Raw genomic sequence first — 6114 nt, forward strand, 5'->3', positions numbered from 1 at the left:
ATAGAAATATCTCATTAACCATCAATTTCAAGTTTGTTTTCTCAATAATAGGGTCAAAATGGGTCTCATGCACTATTACCTTATACCATATTATTATCATCAACTGGTAAACCCACTTTGTACTTCACACTTATTTTATTTTATACTTATACCCACCTGGTACTTAATTTATTTTCTGACCTGTATTATATTTTTTGCTTAGTACTTCTATTCCTGTGCACTGACATGATAGTGAGCTGTTGTAGCAAGATAGTTTCCCCTCAGGGATCAAAGTATTTCTGATTCTGAAAATGTAATTTACATTGTTCCACATTCCAACAAATAACACTGCCAAGGTATATCACCTTTTCACAACACTGACAGATTACAAGATTTAATTGAAATTAAAACCGATTAGTCCAAGTTCATCTTGAAACCTGAAACATTAGTAAACTCATTTATACAAGCCGCTAGTTTGAAAACCTGATTTTGGTCTTTTAGAAAAATTGCAGTATCATCTGCTAATCGACAGATTTTGAAATCCTTCCCCACTGCACTGATTCCGAGGAAGGGTGACCAGCCATTATACTGAGGTAACTAACAAAAACACAAGTGGAGATACTGGACAGCCTTGTCTAATACCACGATAAATATCCAGTCTGTCTGAGGTACCATACATTACCTTCACTGAGCTGGAACAGCCATTATATAGTGTCTGAATTGCATTTTGAAAGTATTTTACTTTGGCTTTAAAAATTAACTCCTGTTTGATTGTGTCAAAAGCCTTGTGAAGATTTTTATAGTCTATCATATCCAGTATCAAACAGATATTATTACTTGTATGTCTCGTCTGCATAAAACCAGATTGCTCTTCATCTATTGATTGATTTAACCCTTATTTTAGTCTTTTGGCAAAGATTAAAGCAAAGAATTTAACATCGATGTTAAGTAGACTAATAGGTCTCCAGTTGTCCATGTTCAGTCTATCTTTGTGTGGTTTGGGAATTAATGTGATTACCCCCTGCTTTAACATAGTAGGAAACTCACCCTTTTGAACAGATTCTCTAAATATTCCTAGTAAGAAAGTTTTGAAGCAAAAGATTTATAGAATTCCCCTGTCAGACCATCATTACCTGGGGATCTGTTTTCTTTAAGACATTTAATACTCAAGAATTTCAGGTAATGATATCGCCTCTTCACAAAAATCTCTAAATTCATTATTTGTTTTGTTTGTATCCATCAAAATACTCTCTAAGAAGGACTCAATATGAAAGGTGGCAGGGGCTGAAGAATATCATTTTTGATCACCAGAGTCATCAAAAGTAGAATGGGAGCCAGAGCCTTCAGTTATCAAGCTCCTCTCCTGTGGAATCAGATCCCAGTTTGGGTTCGGGAGGCAGACACCATCTCCAGATTTAAGAGTAGGCTAAAGACTTTCCTCTGTGATAAAGCTTATAGTTAGGGCTGGCTTGGGTGAGCCCTGAACCATCCCTTAGTTATGCTGCTATAGGCCTAGACTGCCGGGACACTTCCCATGATGCACCTCTTTCCTCTCTCCTTCTCTCCCTCTCCATCTGTATGCATTTTTATCCCATTACTGCATGTTACTAACGCGACATCTTCTCTCTCCCGTAGTTCTGTGCTTTCTCGTTTCTTTCCTCTCTCCTTCTGTCGCTTTCAGCAGGTATTTCTGCCTCCAGAGCTGCAGAGTCTGGATCTGTGGTTGTGGGCCACCTGCTGCCCCCGTGTTCCTGCTCAACAACAGCTACTACAGTTGTTGTTATTGGCTCTGTTACTGATGCTGACATTATTCTTTCTATAGCTATCATTCCTATTATTATTACTTTATTAGTATTAATATTACCACTACCATTATTGCTTTTTTCAAAATTCTAGGTGGAATTTGCATTGTGCTTCCCTCTCTCCCACCCGCTCCCCCAAAACTTCTGTCTCTCTCTAAACCTCTCTTTCTCTCTCTCTCAAAACCCCTCTCTCTGCTGGGAGCGGAAGTGTGGTGTGGGGTGTGAGAGCGGCAAGCTTGAATTGCGTTTCAAGGATAAAATTACTTATTTGTTTCTTCTATTTAAAGTTCGTTTGTTTTGTGTTTAATTTGTCACATTTTGGTTCATAGTCGAAGTAAAACACTGGTGTGTTTAATTATCTGATAAAGGCCTTAGCATCTCTCTCAGGTGAGGGAACACCGGGGCTCTCTATCAGAAATGGGTGGAAAGTGTTCTCGGATCCTGCGGTTACCGTAGAAGACGTGCTTCTAGCAATGGGCGAGATTGTCGGGCATGAAAAAATAGCATCGGCCTCCAGAATGAACAAGGCGGTGGTGGTGTTTCTTAAAGATGAAAAACTCGTGAACACCCTTGTTGAAGAAGGAATCGTGATTTTTGAAACGCTGGTGCAAGTGATGCCATTGCGCGCACCTGCTACCAGAGTTACAATCTCGAATGCGCCGCCATTCATTTCCAATGAGCAAATTATAAAAGAACTGAGTCGGTTTGGAAAGTTAAAATGGTTCCGCTCGGGTGTTAAAACGCAGCTCTAAAGCATGTGATGTCGTTTCGAAGACAAGTGTTCATGTTTTTAAATGAGCAGTCGAAGTCTCTGGATATCTCGTTTTGCACCCAACATGGGGACAGTTCCTATATGATCTTTGCAACGACAGAGAGTTTGCGTTGTTTTGAATGCAGTGATTTGGGGCATAAGAAGTTCACGTGCCCGCATAAGAAACAATCAGAAAACGCAAAGAACGAAGGAATTAATGATGAGCAAACGGATCAAAGTGAAAAAAACGAAAGTCCAGACAAAGAAAAACAGCCCATAGCTGTAGAGGAGGTAATGATTCCAGAAAAGAAACAAAAGATAAACAGGGTTAATGAGAAGGATCCGGAGGGGGAACCCAGCCTGATTCCTCAGACGGTTTCTCCAGAAGAAGAGTGCTACAGACCCGAGCTCTACGTCAGAGGGGAGTGAGTTTATTTCATCTGTGCGAGCTGGTGATGATGCTGGAGGCCCGAATGTCGTGAAGGAGGTGGTTACTGCGGTGAAGGATAAGGAACGTGTTTATGGTGATGAGGTTCAGAGTGTTAATGCGCTGGTGGAGTGTGAAAACAGTGATGAAGAACTGATGGAGGATTGTGACAAGTGTTCGGAGTCTTCGGAGATTGATTGCAGTCAGTCTTTAGATGACGTTTATTCTGTCGAAGAAAGGTTGATGTTGCAAAGTTTTTCCCTGATGTCAATAAGTTTATAAAATCAGTGGCAATAGCTCAGAAGACGGTGGGCTATGATGTCATTTCAAAACAAAAACGATTTTGGCTGAAAAAGTTTCTAACAACTGTACGTAAAACTCAAAGATAATATGAAACTGTCAAAATGGAAAAAATAAAGCACATGGGTGTGGAATCTATCTTAACCTTTGTTCTGTTTTTCTGTCAGTTGGTTTGTCTCTCTCTCCCCTGCAATGCAGATTCTTAGATTAGGATCTTTAAATGTGAATGGGCTGAGGGATGGGGGAAAAGAGTATTACTAGTATTACGAGTATTATTATTAGTTTAGTAATATAAAAAAATGAATCTGAGTTAAACTTGCGGTGGGAAGGAAAGCTTTGTTTAAGCCATGGCACAAATGTTAGTGCAGGTGCAGCGATTTTATTTTCAAAGCATCTTAGTGTCAGCATTTTATCAGAAATGGAAATAGAGAGAGGACATATTTTGATAGTGAAAGCTAAAGTTGAAAATCAAATATTCGTTTTTATAAATATTTATGCTCCAAATAAAGTGTCAGAGAGAATCATTATGTTTAGAAAATTAGGAGAGTTTTTAAAAACATATATATATATATATATATATATATATATATATATATATATATATATATATATGGATGGTATGCTAATTGTTGGTGGCGACTGGAATTGTTCTCTTAACTTTCTTTTAGACAGGAATCATGAGGAGCCACTTCCTGTATCAGCTTCTTTGTTAAAAAGCATTATAGTTATGAATGATTTGGTAGATGTATTCTCCATACATCTACCAAATCATTCATAACTATAATGCTTTTTAAGATAAGAATAAAGAGATGAAACAATACACATGGACAAAAGTTTCACAGGGAATGATAAGTGCTGCAAGACTTGACAGGTTTTATGTAAAGCGTGCTGAAAATAATAGAATAGCGGGGTGTAATATTTCTCCTTGTTGTCTATCAGATCACCATTATATTACAGTCAATATCGTTCTGACACAATCTAAATATAGAAGTCCATATTGGAAATTTAATGTTGCATTGTTGAAAGAGAAAGAGTTTTATGAGAAATTCAAATAGTTTTGGAATGAATGGGGTTCTAGGAAAAATGAATTTGAAAATTTGATACAGTGGCGGGAAATAGGTAAGACACAGATAAAAATATTTTGTCAGCAGTTTACATGTTTTTCAACAAGAAAAATAAAGCAAAAGATTTCTGAAATAGAACAAGAGATTTTACACATCACATGACAGAGTTCTAATCCATCTTCAGCTGGCATCTTATGTGAAAAGAAACGAGATCTAGAATCTTTGTTGCAAGTGCGAGCTAAAGGTGTCCTGATAAGATCTCGATTTATGTCTGTACATGAGGTAGATGCTCCCACTGCTTATTTTTTTAATTTGGAGAAAGTGTCAAAACAACAAAATCAAATGTATTGTCTGACAACACCTGATGGACGAAAGACTTTTGATGTAAGAGAAATGAGAAAGACTGCGGTGGACTTTTATTCAAACTTGTATAGAAAAGAAGAAACTGAGACTGAATGTGTGTCACAGCTACTGCAGAAATTGCGAGGATCTGGACAGTTCTGTTTCATTTGAGGAGGTAACGGAGGCCATTAAACAGATGAAGCCTGGTAGAGCGCCAGGAATTGATGGACTGTCAGTGGACTTTTTTAAAGCTGTGTGGAAGTACATCAGAAAAGACTTTTATGAGGTGATCCAAGAGTGTTTTAAAGAAAAACGCCTTCCCACAAGTTGCCAAAGGGCAGTATTAACACTTTTACCAAAAAAGGGTGACTTAAGTGGTCTTAAAAACTGGAGACATGTGTCAATTTTAACAACTGACTAGAAGCTAATAGCTAAAGTTTTGGCAAATAGGCTGAAAACTGTATTAGGAGTTTTAATACATGAGGATCAATCGTACTGCATTCCAGAAAGAACCATATATGATAATATTTTTATGATCCGAGATATTTTAGATTACTCTAAACAACATGAAGTGAATGTGGGTTTTCTGTTCCTGGATCAGGAAAAAGCATTCGATAGAGTTGATCATGGTTTTCTGTATGACACAATGAGTGCGTTTGGGTTTGGAGAAGGTTTTATTTCCTGGATCAAACTCTTATATATGAATGCCTCATGTATCTTAAAAATAGGTGGGGGTTTGAGTAAACCAATAAGATTGCTTAAAGGAATAAGACAAGGATGCCCACTGTCTGGTCAGCTATATGCTTTAGCAGTGGAGCCACTACTCTGTCTCTTAAGAAAAGAACTGTCTGGTCTAAAGATTGATGATCATTGCCATGAGTTTAAGTTAACAGCATATGCAGATGATATTACTGTAATTGTGAGAGATCAAAGAGATGTTGATATTGTTAATGACAGTATCTCAGTATATGAGAAGGCGTCATCTGCAAAACTGAACTGGAGTAAAACGGAAGTGTTCTGGTGCAATGACAAAGAGAAAGGCTGTTATGTCAACGTAAAACCTGTTATCCCTGGAAATGTAAAGTGGAAAGTGGTTTTTAGGTATCTTTTTAGGATCAGAAGTGCATCAAAGAAAAAACTGGGAAGGAGCTAAAAATAAGATTTGTAATAGATTATTAAGATGGACTTGGATTTTACCTCAACTATCTTATAGAGGGAGAGTGCTCGTCATAAATAATCTTGCTGCCTCTATTTTATGGCATAAATTGATTGTGTTGAACCCACCAGATGAATTCATTACCGAAATTCAAAAAGTGTTGGTAAACTTTTTCTGGAATGGACAACATTGGTTAAGAGAGTCAGTTCTGTATCTGCCGTTAAACGAGGGAGGCCAAGGCCTTATTGACATTATGTCCAAAGTAGCGGCATTTAGACTCCAGACTGCACAAA

This window comes from Siniperca chuatsi, linkage group LG21 (genome assembly GCF_020085105.1).
Source record: "Siniperca chuatsi isolate FFG_IHB_CAS linkage group LG21, ASM2008510v1, whole genome shotgun sequence".
In the NCBI taxonomy this organism is placed as follows: domain Eukaryota; kingdom Metazoa; phylum Chordata; class Actinopteri; order Centrarchiformes; family Sinipercidae; genus Siniperca; species Siniperca chuatsi.